Source organism: Microtus pennsylvanicus, chromosome 14, assembly GCF_037038515.1.
Source record: "Microtus pennsylvanicus isolate mMicPen1 chromosome 14, mMicPen1.hap1, whole genome shotgun sequence".
Classification (NCBI taxonomy): domain Eukaryota; kingdom Metazoa; phylum Chordata; class Mammalia; order Rodentia; family Cricetidae; genus Microtus; species Microtus pennsylvanicus.
The window spans coordinates 56470252-56485627 of record NC_134592.1 but is presented as its reverse complement, the minus strand read 5'-3'; the positions used below and the strand labels follow the sequence as shown (position 1 = coordinate 56485627).

General features: G+C 44.9%; 3 non-coding genes and 1 pseudogene across 3 annotated transcripts; 2 read left to right on the top strand and 2 right to left on the bottom strand.

Moving 5' to 3' along the window:
- The first annotated feature begins 84 nt into the window (after window positions 1–84).
- Window positions 85–248, top strand: LOC142835423 (U1 spliceosomal RNA). The gene has a single exon (XR_012907851.1). It is a non-coding gene; the product is annotated as a U1 spliceosomal RNA (small nuclear RNA).
- A 2592-nt stretch (window positions 249–2840) lies between these two features.
- Window positions 2841–4331, bottom strand: LOC142834795 (histone-binding protein RBBP4 pseudogene; annotated as a pseudogene).
- A 5685-nt stretch (window positions 4332–10016) lies between these two features.
- Window positions 10017–10180, top strand: LOC142835422 (U1 spliceosomal RNA). Its single transcript, XR_012907850.1, has one exon. It is a non-coding gene; the product is annotated as a U1 spliceosomal RNA (small nuclear RNA).
- Window positions 10181–14715: 4535 nt separating this feature from the next.
- On the bottom strand, window positions 14716–14879 carry LOC142835419 (U1 spliceosomal RNA). The gene has a single exon (XR_012907848.1). It is a non-coding gene; the product is annotated as a U1 spliceosomal RNA (small nuclear RNA).
- Between the last annotated feature and the right edge of the window lie 497 nt (window positions 14880–15376).

Sequence of the window (15376 nt, the reverse complement as noted above, 5' to 3'; positions counted from 1 at the left end):
AGGGAGAGAAAGCACAAAACAGATGACCGTAAGTTCAGAGTGGGGCGATAACGATGGAGTCCTTGTACGCGACGATACCAACTCATACTTACCTGGCAGGGGAGATACCATGATCACGAAGGTGGTTTTCCCAGGGCGAGGCTTATCCATTGCACTCCGGATGTGCTGACCCCTGCGATTTCCCCAAATGCGGGAAACTCGACTGCATAATTTGTGGTAGTGGGGGACTGCGTTCGCGCTCTCCCCTGGCAATGTTGGTTCTAAATGAAAGACTCACTATTCTGATTGTGTTTAGTCCTCTCTTGTCACTCGGAAGTGTGCATTGGTGTTGTACTCTAACATCCAAGGAGACCATCCCCACACCACTGCCGATGCAAAAACATGAGGATTTTATTAATTCTGTCATGACAGGGTTCCCCGCATTCGGGAAGACGCATATGGTTAATTGTTCAGGAACTGACTACGTGCGAGTGTAGCTGTTAGGTCCTTGGTTCCCAGGGGAGGAGGGGAAGCACTATGGCACAGAGGCTGAGAGGATTTAGAATTGTCAAAAATGGCTTCAGGATTGTCTTAAAGTCTTACAGTGGAAATCTCGCAGCTAAGGTTAAACATTAGAACATAGTAGTTTTTCTAAGGGTATTTAGACTGTGAAGAGATCATTGTTTAAAACAGTGAATGTTATGCGAGGCGGTGGTGCTGCATTTGATAGGCGTGGCAGGAGGGTCTCTGTGAGTTCAAGGCCAGCCTGGTCTAGGACAGCAGGACTGTTTCACAGAGACCCTGTCTTGAGAAACAATAAAATAATAATTATAATATTTTTAAAATAAATATGTTCGGGGTTCAGCCCATCGAGGCTGGGCCTCCCTGCTGCCTCAGACCCGGATTACATCCTGGAGTGGCCCTCTTCTTTTGATCTGTTTCATGCTCAGCTGCTGTAATTCAGGGTGCGTCTGTCCAAGTTAAAACACAGCACTTTATAATAATAAAGTTAAAATCATTCTCTTGTTGAGGGTCCCAGGTCCATCCATCCCTCAAGTCGGATGACTTCACCCAGCCTTGTAGTTAGTTCCCTTGTAGCCCTGGCTGTCCCAGAACGCACTCTGTAGACCAGCTCAAAGAGATCCTCCTGCCTCTGCCTCCTGAGTGCTGGGACCTTTGCCTATTTGCAACCCTCCGCATACGGCAGCTACACATAATAATTTGATTCATTAATGACGTTTCCATACGTGCACAATGTATCTCAACCGTGTTCACAACCCGCGTCACTCTTGTCCCCCTCACAGTCCCAGCCAGCCTCCTCCACTTAACCTTTATATATATATATTGCTTTTATTGAGCTAAATATTTTTCTCCACTCCCCTCCCTTCCTCTCCCCTCCACTCCTACCCTCTTCCCATGGTCTCCATGCTCCAAATTTACTCAGGAGATCTTGACTTTTTCTACTTTCCATGTAGATTAGATCTATGTATGTCTCTCTTAGGGTCCTCATTGTTGTCTAGGTTCTTTGGGATTGTGAATTGTGGGCTGGTTTTATTTACTTTGTGTCTAAAAGCTACTTATGAGTGAGTACGTATGATATTTGCCTTTCTGGGTCTGGGTTACCTCACTCAAAATAATGTTTTCTAGCTCCATCCATTTACCTGCAAAATTCAAGATGTCATAATTTTTTTTCTGCTGTGTAGTACTCCGTTGTGTAAATGTACCACATTTTCCTGATACATTCTTCGGTCAAGGGGCATTTAGGTTGTTTCCAGGTTCTGGCTATGACAAACAAAGCTGCTATGAACATAGCTGAGCACATGTCCTTGTGGTAAGATTGAGACTCCTCTGGGTGTATACCGAGAAGTAGTATTGCTGGGTCTTGAGGAAGGTTATTTCCTAATTTTCTGAGAAATCACCATATTGATTTCCAAAACAGCTGGACCAGTTTGCACTCCCACCCACCAGCAATGGAGGAGTGTTCTCTTTACCCACATCCTCTCCAGCATGAGTTATCATCAGTGGTTTTTTTCATAGAAAAGCAATTTATTCCATTATAAGCACTTACACAGTTAGTCATGGGGAGTAACAAGCCTGATGGTGAGACAGGTCAACCACAATGGAGACGGCTTCAAACTATAGTGGTCAAAGACCAACTCTTATCAAGGATTAATTTAATTTTAAAAACAAATACAAACTAGCAATTCACTCTTTCTCAACAGTTCACCAGTGGTTTGACTATCAGTTAAAAACATACATCTCGGCCTGGCGGTGGTGGCGCACGCCTTTAATCCCAGCACTCGGGAGGCAGAGGCAGGCAAATCTCTGTGAGTTCGAGGCCAGCCTGGTCTACAAGAGATCGTTCCAGGGCAGGAACCAAAAGCTACAGAGAACCCCTGTCTCGAAAAATCAAAAAAAAAAAAAAAAACATACACCTCACAACTTGGTGGTCCCAAGTTCAAAAAACAAAAACAAAAAACTGCACACAACAAAAGCCAAGTGAAGTAGGTGTCTGAGCCAGGAGTAAAAATATTGCAAGATGTCATTTTTATTCCTGATCAAAATTTATTCATTTTTATAAATTTATAAAGTTTTCTTCGGGAATTTTCCAGTAATAAACCCAGGTCTAAAGTAGCTTCAGAAATGGGGCATATTATGTGTGATTTTTCATCTTAAGCTATATCCCCCAAGTCTTTCAGATTCTCCAGTAAGTGGCCAGAGTGGATAAGGAATAGAGAGCCAAGTGAAGGTGTCCGAGCCAGGAGTATAAACATCGCAAGGTCTCATCTTACAATATTTATAGAAAAATAATCACATATAATAATGCCCCATCTCTGAAGCCACTTTAGACATGGGTTTGTTACTAGAAAATTCCTGAAGAAAAATTTAAATATAAGTCTGTGGCTTTGTTGAATTAAGTCCCCCAGTTAAGATTTTAGAAAACACCCCTGGTTTGGGCTAATAGTATTGTTGGTGGCACCTATTGTAGCCAGATAGCTGAACAAAGTCTGTGTCTCAAACCAGTGTTAAATCCATCTCAGGGTTCAGAAGAAAACAAGGGGAGTCTAAATCACAAGTGCAGACATGTCTAGGATCCTTGTCCTTCTGGATCCACACTTCCTTCAGGGTCTTCATCATTGTAAACATTCTCTGCCAACTGCAACCGCCACACTGCAGGATACTGTCTTCTGATACAGAACAAATCACCCCAAGGTTCACTGGGATTCCAGGAGAAATCAGGTATCTTGGCAGTGTGACCACCATGAATGAACAGCAGCTCTGGTGGGCCATGTTCTGCATCTTCTGGGGACTGTTCTCCAATTTTACTTGAATCCCACACATTCAACCTACGATCGGTATTGCTAGAAGCCAAAATAGTCTCACTGTGAGGTGACCACTGAACTGGGAATATTTCATTCTTGTGTGAGGCAAAGGAATGCAACTTGAGTTTCAGATTTCTCAGATCCCACAAGGCAACAGTCTTGTCAGCTGATCCTGTGGCAAGAATGAACTCACTGTAAGGGTTGAAAGACAGGCAGTTCACTTCAGCAGTGTGCGCATCGACTGAGTGGCTTGGCTTGGAAGTGTTGTTGGAATGAGTATCCCAAATCATAAGTTTCTGATCATCAGCAGCTGACCCAAACAGAGACTCGAGGAGCAGATGCCAGGAAACGTCCTCTACTACTGCTGTATGCCCCGTGAAGATGGTCTTTGCATCCACCACTTTTCCTTCCTTTGGAACTGCACTGATGTCCCATAGGCAGATGGTATGGTCATCTGAAGCACTGAGTAAGTGCCTGCTGAGATTTGGATTCCAAGAAAAACCATGACCTTCCTTCTGATGTCCGCGGAGACGCAAATCTGGGTTGCACTCTCCAGAAGGGTCTGGTTTAGAAGGATGCTTTGTGTCGTCAAAAACAAGCACATCACTGGATGGAGTCCTTGTTGCATTGATGTAAGGGTTCTGGGACATGTACCAAGCCCTGTTGACGAACTTCATGGTTGTGATTTCTATTTCAATTTTCCTGCTGACCGAGCCAAAACCTCCAAATTCTCCTTTTTCACTGTCATAGCGTGAAACATCAAACTGAGCATCGTCACTGGGGAGCTACCGCCAGGTGGTTTTGTTCATCCGATGTGTGTGTTCCCAGGACAAGTCGATGAATGCTGAAATCTTTCCTCTCAGGCCTGGTAACATCTGGAAGCCACTGGGCAGTTAAACTGGGCCACTCCAGGGCATGAGTCACCACCAAATCATAAAGAAAAGGGGTGTTTTTCTTTCATATTTTGTACTCCTCGTTGATCACACGTTCTTCCACCACGTCATCAAAGGCAGCTTCCTTGTCAGCCATGGCAGCAGGCGAGCCAGGACAGGTTGGGAGAATCCTGGGGTCGAACGTTACAGGAGGGACGGGGAGGCAACAGTCATCAGTGTTTTTGATTTTAGCTGTTCTTACAGGTGTAAGATGGAATCTCAGAGTTGTTTTGATTTGTATTTTTCTGCTGGCTAAGGATGTCAACATTTTCTTAAGTGTCTTTCAGCCATTTTAGATTCTTCTGTTGAGAGTTCTCTGTTTAGGTCTGCCCTCCCCCTTTTTATTGGATTATTTGTTCTTTTAATGACCAATTTCTTGAGTTCTTTGTACATTTTGGAGATCAGACCTCTGTCTGAAGTGGGGTAGGTGAAGATCTTTTCCCATTCTGTAGGCTGCCGTTTTGTCTTGTTGACCATGCCCTTTGCTTTACAGAAGCTTCTCAGTTTCAGGAGGTCCCATTTATTAATTGTTTCTCTCAGTGTCTGTGCTACTGGGGATATATTTAGGAAGCGGTTTCCTGTACCAATGCGTTCAAGTGTACTTTCCACTTTCTCTTATATGAGGTGTAGTGTGGCTGGCTTTATGTTAAGGTCTTCGATCCATTTGGACTTGAGTTTTGTGCATGGTGATAGATATGGGTCTATTTTCATTCTTCTACATGTTGATATCCAGTTATACCAGAACCATTGGTTCAATATGCTTTCTTTTTTCCATTTGATATTTTTTTGCTTCTTTGTCAAAAATCAGGTGTTTGTAGGTGTGTGGCTTGATACCCAGTCTTCAATTCGGTTCCATTGTTCCTCCTGTCTGTTTTTATGCCAATACCAGGCTGTTTTCAGTACTGTAGCTCTGTAGTAGAGTTTGAAGTCAGGGATTGTGATGCCTCCAGAAGTTCCTTTATTGTACAGGTTGGTTTTGGCTATTCTGGGTTTTTTGCTTTTTTTTTTAAGATTTATTTATTTATTTATTATGTATACAACATTCTGCCTCCATATATGCCCACAAGCCAGAGGAGGGCGCCAGATCTTATTACAGATGGTTGTGAGCCACCATGTGGTTGCTGGGAATTGAACTCAGGACCTCTGGAAGAGCAGTCAGTTCCCTTAACCACTGAGCCATCTCTCCAGCCCCGGTTTTTTGCTTTTCAATGTGAAGTTGAGTATTGTTCTTTCAAGGTCTGAGAAGAATTTTGCTGGGATTTTGATGGGCATTGCATTGAATCTGTAGATTGCTTTTGGTAAGATTGCCATTGCCATGTTAATTCTATCTACCCAAGATCATGGGAGATCTTTCCATTTTCTGGTGTCTTTTTCAATTTCTTTCTTCAAAGACTGAAAGTTCTTGTCATACAAGTCTTCCACTTATTTTGTTCGAGTTACTCAGAGATATTTTGTGCTATTTGTGGCTATTGTGAAAGGTGACGTTTCTCTGATTTCTTTCTCAGCCCATTTATCATCTGTACAAAGGAGGGCTACTGATATTTTTTTATTTAGAGTTAATCTTGTATCCTGCTACATCACTGAAAGTGTTCATGAGTTGTAGAAGTTCTTTGGTAGAATTTTTGGGGTCACTTGTGTAAACTATGATATCATCAGCAAATAGTGAGAATCTGACTTCTTTTTCAATTTGTATCCCCTTGATCTCCTTTGTTGTCTTATTGCTCTAGCTAGAACCTCAAGAACTATATTGAATAGATATGGAGAGATGGGACAACCTTGTCTTGTTCTTCATTTCAGTGGGATTTGCTTTAAGTTTCTCTCCATTTAGTGTGATGTTGATTGTTGGCTTGCTGTATATTGCCTTTATTATGTTTAGGTATGTTCCTTGTATCCCTGCTTTCTCCAAGACCTTTATCATGAAGGGATGTTGTATTTCGTCAAAGGCTTTTTCAGCATCTAATGAGATGATCATGCGTTTTTGTTCTTGCTTTTTTTTTTCAGTCTGTTTATATGGTGTATTACATTGGCAGATTTTCATATGTCTTTGTGTGGTTTGGGTATCAGGGTAATTGTAGCCTCATAAAAAGAGTTTGGCAATGTTCCTTCTGTTCCTATTGTGTGGAACAATTTGAGGAGTATCTGTATTAGTTCTTCAAAAATATTGTAGAATTCTGTGCTGAAACCATCTGGTCCTGGACCTTTTTTTGGTTGGGAGACTTTTGATGACTTCTTCTATTTCTTTTTTTTTATTATTTTTATTTATTTATTTATTTATTCTTTTTTTTTTTTTTTTTTTTTTTTTTTGGTTTTTCGAGACAGAGTTTCTCTGTGGTTTTGGAGCCTGTCCTGGAACTAGCTCTTATAGACCCGGCTGGTCTCGAACTCACAGAGATCTGCCTGCCTCTGCCTCCCAAGTGCTGGGATTAAAGGCGTGCGCCACCACCGCCCGGCTGCTTCTATTTCTTTAGCAGTTATAGGTCTATTTAATTTGTTTACCTGGTCTCAATTTAATTTTGGTAAGTGATATTTATCGAGATAATTGTCCATTTCCTCTAAGTTTTACAATTTTGTGGAGTACAGGTTTTCAAAATATGACCTAATGATTCTCTGAATTTCCTCCATGTCTGTCCTTATGTCCCCCTTTTCGTTTCTGATTTTGTTAGTTTGGATATTCTCTCTCTCTCTCTCTCTCTCTCTCTCTCCCTCTCTCTCTCTCTCTCTCTGCCTTTTGGTTCGTTTGGATAAAGGCCTGTCTACTTTGTTTCTTTTCTCGAAGAACCAACTCTTTGCGAAGAACCAACTCTTTGTTTCATTGATTCTTTGTATTGTTTTCTTTGTTTCTATTTTGGTGATTTCAGCTCTCAGTTTATTTCCCTCCTGTCTAGTCCTCCTGGGTGAGTTTGTTTCTTTTTGTTCTAGAGTTTTCAAATGTTCTGCTAACTCACTAGTGTGGTAGTGTTTTTCCAGCTTCTTTATGTAGGTATTTAGTACTATGAACTTTCCTCTTAACACTGGTTTCGTTCTCGTAAATTTGAGAATGTTATGTGGTCATTTTCATTGAATTTTTTAGGAAGTCTTTAATTTCTTTCTTGACCCATTGATGATTTAGGTGAGCATTGTTGAATTTCCATGTGTTTGTGGGCTTTCCTGAATTACTGTTGCTGTTGAATTCTAATTTTAAGCCATGGGTGATCCGATAAGGTACATGGGTTATTCCAGTTTTTTGTATCTGTTGAGGTTTGCATTGTTACCTAGTATGTGGTCAGTTTTTGAGAAGGTCCCATGAAGTGCTGAGAAGAAGATATATTCTTTTCTGTTTGGATGGAATGTTCCATAGATGTCTGAAGTCACAAAAGTTCATTTGAGTCATATCATCTGTTATTTCCCTTATTTCTCCCTTAATTTTCTGTCGGGCAGACCTGTCCAGTGGTGAGAGTGGAGTGCTGAAGTCTTAGTGTGTGGGATTTAAGCTCTAGAAGTGTTTCTTTCACATATGAGGGGGCCTTTGTATTTGGGGCATAGATGTTCAGTATTGAGGTTTCCTCTTGATGGATTTTTCCTGTGATTAATACAAAATGTCCTTCTTTGTCTCTTTTGATTGATTTATTTTGAAGTCTGTTTTGTTATATACTAGGATAGCTTCACCAGCTTGTTTCTTTGGTCAATTTGATTGGGAAAAAAAAATTTCCCAACCCTTACTCTGAGGCGATGTCCGTCTTTGAGATTGAGGTGTGTTTCTCTTTTTTTAATATTTATTTATTTATTATGAATACAATATTCTATTTGTGTGTATGCTAGCAGACCAGAAGAGGGCACCAGGCCCCATTACAGATGGTTGTGAGCCACCAAGTGGTTGCTGGGGATTGAACTCAGGACCTTTGGAAGAGGAGGCAACGCTCTTAACCTCTGAGCCATCTCTCCAGCCCTGTGGTGTGTTTCTTGTATGCAGCAGAAGAATGGATCTTGCTTTCGTATCCAATCTGCTAGCCTATGTCTTTTTTTTTCCAAATATTTATTTATTATGTCTGTGTGTATCTCTGCAGGCCACAAGAGGGCACCAGACCCCACCACAGATGGTTGTGAGCCACCATGTGGTTGCCGGAAATTGAACTCAGGACCTTTGGAAGGGCAGGCAATGATCTTAACCTCTGAGCCATCCCTCCAGCCCTAGCCTATGTCTTTTTATAGGTGAGTTGAGTCCATTTATATTAAGGCATATTAATGACCAGTGACTGTTAGCTCCTGTTATTTTAGTTTTCGTTGTTTGTGATGTGAACGTGTGTGTGTTTTTCCCTTCTTTAGGATTTGTTGCTGTGAGATCATCTATTGTCTGTTGTGGATGTAGCCAACTTCCTTGGGTTGGAGTTTTTCTTCTAGTACTTTGTGTAGGACTGGGTTTGTGGCTAGAGGTAATGGTGAACTCTGGTTCTGCCTTGGAATATCTTGTTTTGTCTGTTTTATAGTGACCGAAAGTTTTGCAGGGTATAGTAGTTTGGGCTGGCACCAGTGGTCTCTTGATGTCTGCATAACGCTTGACCAGGTCCTTCTGGCTTTTATCGTTTCAACTGAGAAGTCAGGTGTACTTCTGATAGGTCTGCTTTTATATGTTACTTGGCCTTTTTCCTTTGCAGCTCTTAATATTCTTTCTTTATTCTGTATGTTTAGTGTTTTGATTATTATGTGGTGAGGGGACAGCATCCATGTCAGCTGGCTCACAAACCAGCGGCTTCCTTCCTCTGGCCTCTGAAGGTACCTGAAGTTCGGCCCTGGAACCCAGGATCACTGGCACCTGGGAAAAGTCGCTACCTGGATTTCATGACTGAAGTATCCCCACTTTTTTAAATTTTATTTTATGTGTATTCACGTGTGCCGTACCACCTGTGTGCAAGGACCCGTGCATGTCCGAGGAGGACGTCGATCGGGTGGAGCTGTGAGTTGTGGATATCGGGTCGGAGATGCTGTGAGCTGCCAGGTGAGCGCTGGGCACGGAAGCCCGGTCCTCTGCAGGAGCAGCCAGCGCTCTAAGCTGCCGAGTCATTTCTCCGGCCCCACTGCTCCACTTTCGTGTCTTCTATGTCTGGTTTATGGGTTTGTGTCCTCGTTTGCGGGTCTGTTGGTTTTGAGACAAGATCTCACTGCTAGCCCTGGCTGGCCTGTACTAGAGATGTGTAGACCATCCATACCTATAGCCCTGAACTCACAGCGATCCGGGACCGCCAGAGTGCTGGGGTCGATTAAAGGGGCCGTGCCGGCGAGTAGCAGGTCAGCTTCACACGAGTTAGTGCCCCTGGGAGGAGGGTTGGAGCTCGGTTGAGAAAGGATCGGGCTGAAGGCCTGAAGCCTGAATGAGGGAAAGCCCAACCAACGACGAGAAAGCCCGGCACGAGCAAATCCCCGAGTGCAGTGGACGACGGCCCCCCGCCGGGATCCTCTGTTTAGGGTCCTCGTAGGCTACAAAGTGCGGTCGGGGAGACCCTGTCGTCCTCGCGGTCGCCCGAGGGGGAGGTAAGAGGGTGTTTAAAAACTAAAAACAAAAAAGGAAAGCAGCGCGGGGCGGGGCGTATGCAGATAAGGTATCGCGCAGTGGCTGCCGGTCCGGCGGTGTCGACGAGGCGCGAGGCGCGTCCCGCGCGGTGACCGTCCCGCGTGGGGCGGATGGGATGTGCGTGAGGAGCTCGGAGGGCGGCATGAGAGGGCGGCGAGGGGGCGTCGCGAGGGCGGTGACCGTCGGTTATAAGTGCGTGTGTCGTGAGGGAGGGCGCGGTGTTGGGGACAGCAACTCATACTTACCTGGCAGGGGAGATACCATGATCACGAAGGTGGTTTTCCCAGGGCGAGGCTTATCCATTGCACTCCGGATGTGCTGACCCCTGCGATTTCCCCAAATGCGGGAAACTCGACTGCATAATTTGTGGTAGTGGGGGACTGCGTTCGCGCTCTCCCCTGGTTTCTCTGGTTGAAAAATACGCTCTTATAACGTTGGTGTTATTGGCCGGATTTTCCTTCCTTAACGTTCGAGTGAGAAGGGACCGGTTTCGCTACCAGTCGGTAATACATTGATGCTAACTGTACCATTACTGTGAGGTTATTAAGTTCAGATTCTTTGGAAGAGTTGCACGCTCTTAGCCGCTTAGCCATCTCTCCAGCGTGATATAGTAAGTCTTGGGAGACTTAGCCAACTTTGCTTGTTCTGATTTGCTGTGCACTCACTACTCCCCCACCCATCAGTTATTTTGGGATGAGCTATATTACATAATGAGAATCAATGGTGGCAGGCAGGGAGGAGGAAGGAAAGGTTCGATGGCAGACAGGTGTGCACGGCTGCTTCCACACCATCTTGAACATAAGACAACTCTCTGAGGCTCCAGGCCAGCTAAGGCCACTACAGACAAGCAATCCAACCAACCAACCCTCACAAAAAACAACAAAAAACAGTGGTTAAGAATACTGTTTTTCCAGAGGACCTGGGTTCAATTCTCAGCACCCGCATGGCAGCTCACAACCGTTTGCGACTCCCAATTCCAGGCTCTCCAACACCCTCTTCTAGCCACCACAGGCACTGCGCACATGTGGTGCAAAGGCATCCATGTACGCAGGCAAAACATCCATACACACAAATACTTTTTATAAACCTGGAGTCAGACTTTCCTTTGGTCCACCAGCTCACAAATAGGAGACTTATTAATTATGAAATCATGGCCTATAGCTTGGACGTGTTCCTAACTAGCTCTATTACTTAACCCATTTATATATTAATCTACATTCTACCACTTGGCGTCACTTTGCACCTCCTGTTCGCTCCCAGTGTCTCCTGGCATCTTTCCTTTTTCTTCCCGGAAAACCCTCCTCCTGCATATTCAGCTTTTTATTATACCAACCACAGCAAATACATCTTCACGCAGTGTATAAAAATCCTACAACAAAAACTCTTTCAAGAAAATTAAACTACAATTGATGATGCCCTTTTTATTATTTACTTTTCCTGTAGATTTTCCACGTAGCCCAGACTGGTCTGGAAATAGTATAACCTGGTTCTTGGGCCTTCTCTCTTCTTCCTTCCTTTTTTCTTTCCCTTTCTTTCTTTTTTTCCTTCTTTCTTCCTCCCTCTTTCCTCCCCATCTCCCTTCCTCACTCCCTCCATCCCTTCTTCCCTGTCTCTCTTCCTATCTCTTCCTTTCTCTTCCTTCCGTCTTTCTTTTCTTCCTTCCTTCCTTCTCTCTCTTTCTTTCTTTCTTTCTTTCTTTCTTTCTTTCTTTCTTTCTTTCTTTCTTTCTTTCTTTCGTGTGTTAGAGGGTGTCTCAGAGTTCTTAACTGGCCCGGAACTCTCAGTACAGACCAGCCTTGCACTGGGCTCACAGCTCACAGAGATCCACCAGCCTCGATCTCCAAAATATTAAAACTGAGTTCAGGCCTTGAAACTCACATGGTGAAAGGAGCAAATGGATTTCTACAAGGTGTCCTCTGGCACATGTACCCACCCACCCCAAAAATGTGGAAAAATTTTAATGTATGATTCGTGTTTTAATTAATAAAAAAATAAAGGTTCCTTATGCTCTAGCTTTGGTGGAGGGATGTGATAGATTCATGAGGAACATGGTTTAGCATTGCTGACCATCGGCAGAGGAGATAGCAGATCCAACAGGAGCGCCACTCACCTGCTGCCTACAATTCTTTATGGGTGACAGGGATCCAGATTCTGGTTCCTACAGATCTGGGAAATGGTTTATCCATTGAATCATCCCTATCACCCTGCCTGCTTAGTCCCCACGAGCAGCTGCTGCTGTTGCTTCTTCCTCTTTCTCCTCCTCCTCCTCTCTTCTTCTTCTTCTTCTTCTTCTTCTTCTTCTTCTTCTTCTTCTTCTTCTTCTTCTTCTTCTTCTCTCCTCCTCCTCTTCTTCTCATCCTCCTCCTCTTCTCTTCCTTCTTCTCTCCTCCTCCTCCTTCCTTTTTTTTTAAACTTTAAAATATATCAAATAGGGGGCTGGAGAGATGGCTCAGTGTTTAAGAGCATTGCCTGCTCTTCCAAAGGTCATGAGTTCAATTCCCGGCAACCACATGGTGGCTCACAACCATCTGTAATGAGGTCTGCTGCCCTCTTCTGGTCTGCAGACATATACACAGACAGAATATTGTATACTGTATACATAATAAATAAATATTTAAAAAATAAAATATATCAAATATAGCCGGCAGTGATGGTGCACGCCTTTAATCCCAGCACTCGGGAGGCAAAGGCAGGAGGATCTCTGTGAGTTCGAGACCAGTCCCATCTACAATAGCTAGTGCCAGGACAGGCTCCAAAGTTACAGCGAAATCCTGTCTCAAAAAACCAGGAAAAAATTGTATCAAATGCATATATGAGTGTTTTGCCTGCATGTATTCCTGTGCAGTGCCACTGAGGCCAGAAGGCGGCCTCGGATCCCCTGAAACAGAGCATTGTGTGCGGCTATGTCGGTGCTGGGAATCGAATCCAGGTCCTCTGGAAGAACGGTTCTTAACCACGAAGCGTCTTGTGCATGTAACCAACCACAGATGCTGTGAGGTGATGTGTGCAAGGCTGCATCGCAGACGGCACGTAGTTTCACAGCTCTCCTCCCCATGCTGACAGTCCTTACAGTCATCTGACTTCCCGGAATCTTGGGTGGGGAGGGTGCTCTAGACCATCCATTCATCCATCTGCAGTTGAGTGCTCACAGTTACGTACTGACGTAGGAGGGTCCATCTGTCTCTGTTACTTTCACTGGTTAATAAAGAGACTGCCTTGGCCTTTTAATAGGGCAGAAAATTAGGTGAGCGGAGTAGACAGAACAGAATGCAGGGAATAAGGTAATGAGACCGACGCCATTCCTCTCCTCTCTAAGGGACGGACGCCCCTTAGACTCATCCCGGTAAGCCACAGTCAAGTGGCAATACAGATTATTAGAAATGGGTTGGGTCAATATGTAAGAGCTAGCCAATAAGAGGTTAAAACTAACAGGCCAGGCAGTGTTTAAAAGAATACAGTTTCCGTGTTATTTCTGGGGCTAAGCTAGCCGTATGGGAGCTGGGCGGGACGAAAAGCAGGCCTTCCCGCAGCTCCTTCTACAAGTTATGTGAGGGGAGTGTATATTGCCAGAGACGGGAAAGCATAGCCTCCTTCCACGCGCGGGTTCCTAACCTGAGATGCAGGAAGCAGTTCCCTCCCGGCAACCCAGTGGCAGCTATAAATGAGCGTGTTACTAGCGGGCCAAGGACGGCTTCTACAGAGTCCGCCTATGAAGATGATCTGGCTATAGCAATTCTATTAGTGTACTTGTTCTTCATGTTCTTTTTTCCTTCCACACCGGTGGCTTCCGAAAGAATGGATGTGCTGTATGGCATTAAAGTTGTAAAGAGGAAAATGATGGCGGAAAATCTGACTGGTGAAAGAATTGGGGAAATTGGGGGAAAACGAAGAAATTGTTCTTTGCCTGATTATGAAACTTGGCAAAAGAATTATACTGAAACAGAAAGGAACTTGTTTATGATGAATAAAGTTTCTGAAGAACCTAGGACTTTGGGGCTGACTGCCTATGGCTTTATAAATCAAAATATGTATTGGAATTGTGAGAAGGAACAATGGGAAAGGTATGACGATGGAGTAAAAGCCACTTATCTATGCCTCTGTAAACCGGGAGTAGTTAGCCTCTGAGGTGAAAGCCTCACAAGTTGTTTTATGAATTAAGAATATAGTGGGCTTGGGAACTGGGGCTCAGAATAAATGATGCCTGTCTCAGGGTTTCTATTGCTGTGATGAAACTCCACGGGCAGCGGTAGGTGGCCCTTTAACCCAGCATACAGGGGACAGAAGCCAGAAGATCTCTGAGTTCGAGGCCAGCTTGGTATACAAATTTACAAATTGAGTTCCAGGACAGATAGGGCTGTTTCACAGAGAAACCCTGTCTCAAAAAGAAAAAAAAACCAACAACAAAAGAAAGAAAAAGAAAAGGCCTCACAGAGAGTTTATAAAGGCATTTTCTCGACTGAAGTTCCCTCCCTTCCAGTGACTATCTTGTGTCAAGCTGACATATAGTGAGTACACCTTGAATTCAGCACTGATCCCGCACCGTCTGAGTGCCGCTGAGATTAAACAGGAGCCTCAGTAGAGATACTGCTTCTATAACATCAGCATAGGCAGGAGAACCGGAAGAGCATTTTAGTGATTGCTGGGCCTGTTGTTCCCGGAGTCTTTAAGAAAGCAGGCTGACCTGAGCAGCGATGGTGCACGCCTTTGGAATAATGCTGTTATTTCCAGGCCAGCCTTGTGTACAGGGTGAGTTCCAGGACAGTCTGAGCGTACCATAGGCTCTAACCAAGAAGAACCCCGAACAAACCACGGAGCCTCTCTCAGATATACCTATAATTCTGAAAATAAGACTTTGATTAGCTAAAAATTGCATACCAGAGCAAACACAGCAAAGACTGCCCTTTCACCTTTTTGCCTTTTCTTCAACCCGAAAGACCAGGGGAGAGCGCGAACGCAGTCCCCCACTACCACAAATTATGCAGTCGAGTTTCCCGCATTTGGGGAAATCGCAGGGGTCAGCACATCCGGAGTGCAATGGATAAGCCTCGCCCTGGGAAAACCACCTTCGTGATCATGGTATCTCCCCTGCCAGGTAAGTATGAGTTGCTGTCCCCAACACCGCGCCCTCCCTCACGACACACGCACTTATAACCGACGGTCACCGCCCTCGCGACGCCCCCTCGCCGCCCTCTCATGCCGCCCTCCGAGCTCCTCACGCACATCCCATCCGCCCCACGCGGGACGGTCACCGCGCGGGACGCGCCTCGCGCCTCGTCGACACCGCCGGACCGGCAGCCACTGCGCGATACCTTATCTGCATACGCCCCGCCCCGCGCTGCTTTCCTTTTTTGTTTTTAGTTTTTAAACACCCTCTTACCTCCCCCTCGGGCGACCGCGAGGACGACAGGCTGGGTCTCCCCGACCGCACTTTGTAGCCTACGAGGACCCTAAACAGAGGATCCCGGCGGGGGGCCGTCGTCCACTACACTCGGGGATTTGCTCGTGCGGGGCTTTCTCCTAGTTGGTTGGGCCTTCCCTCATTCAGGCTTCCGGCCTTCAGCCCGATCCTTTCTCAACCGAGCTCCAACCCTCCTCCC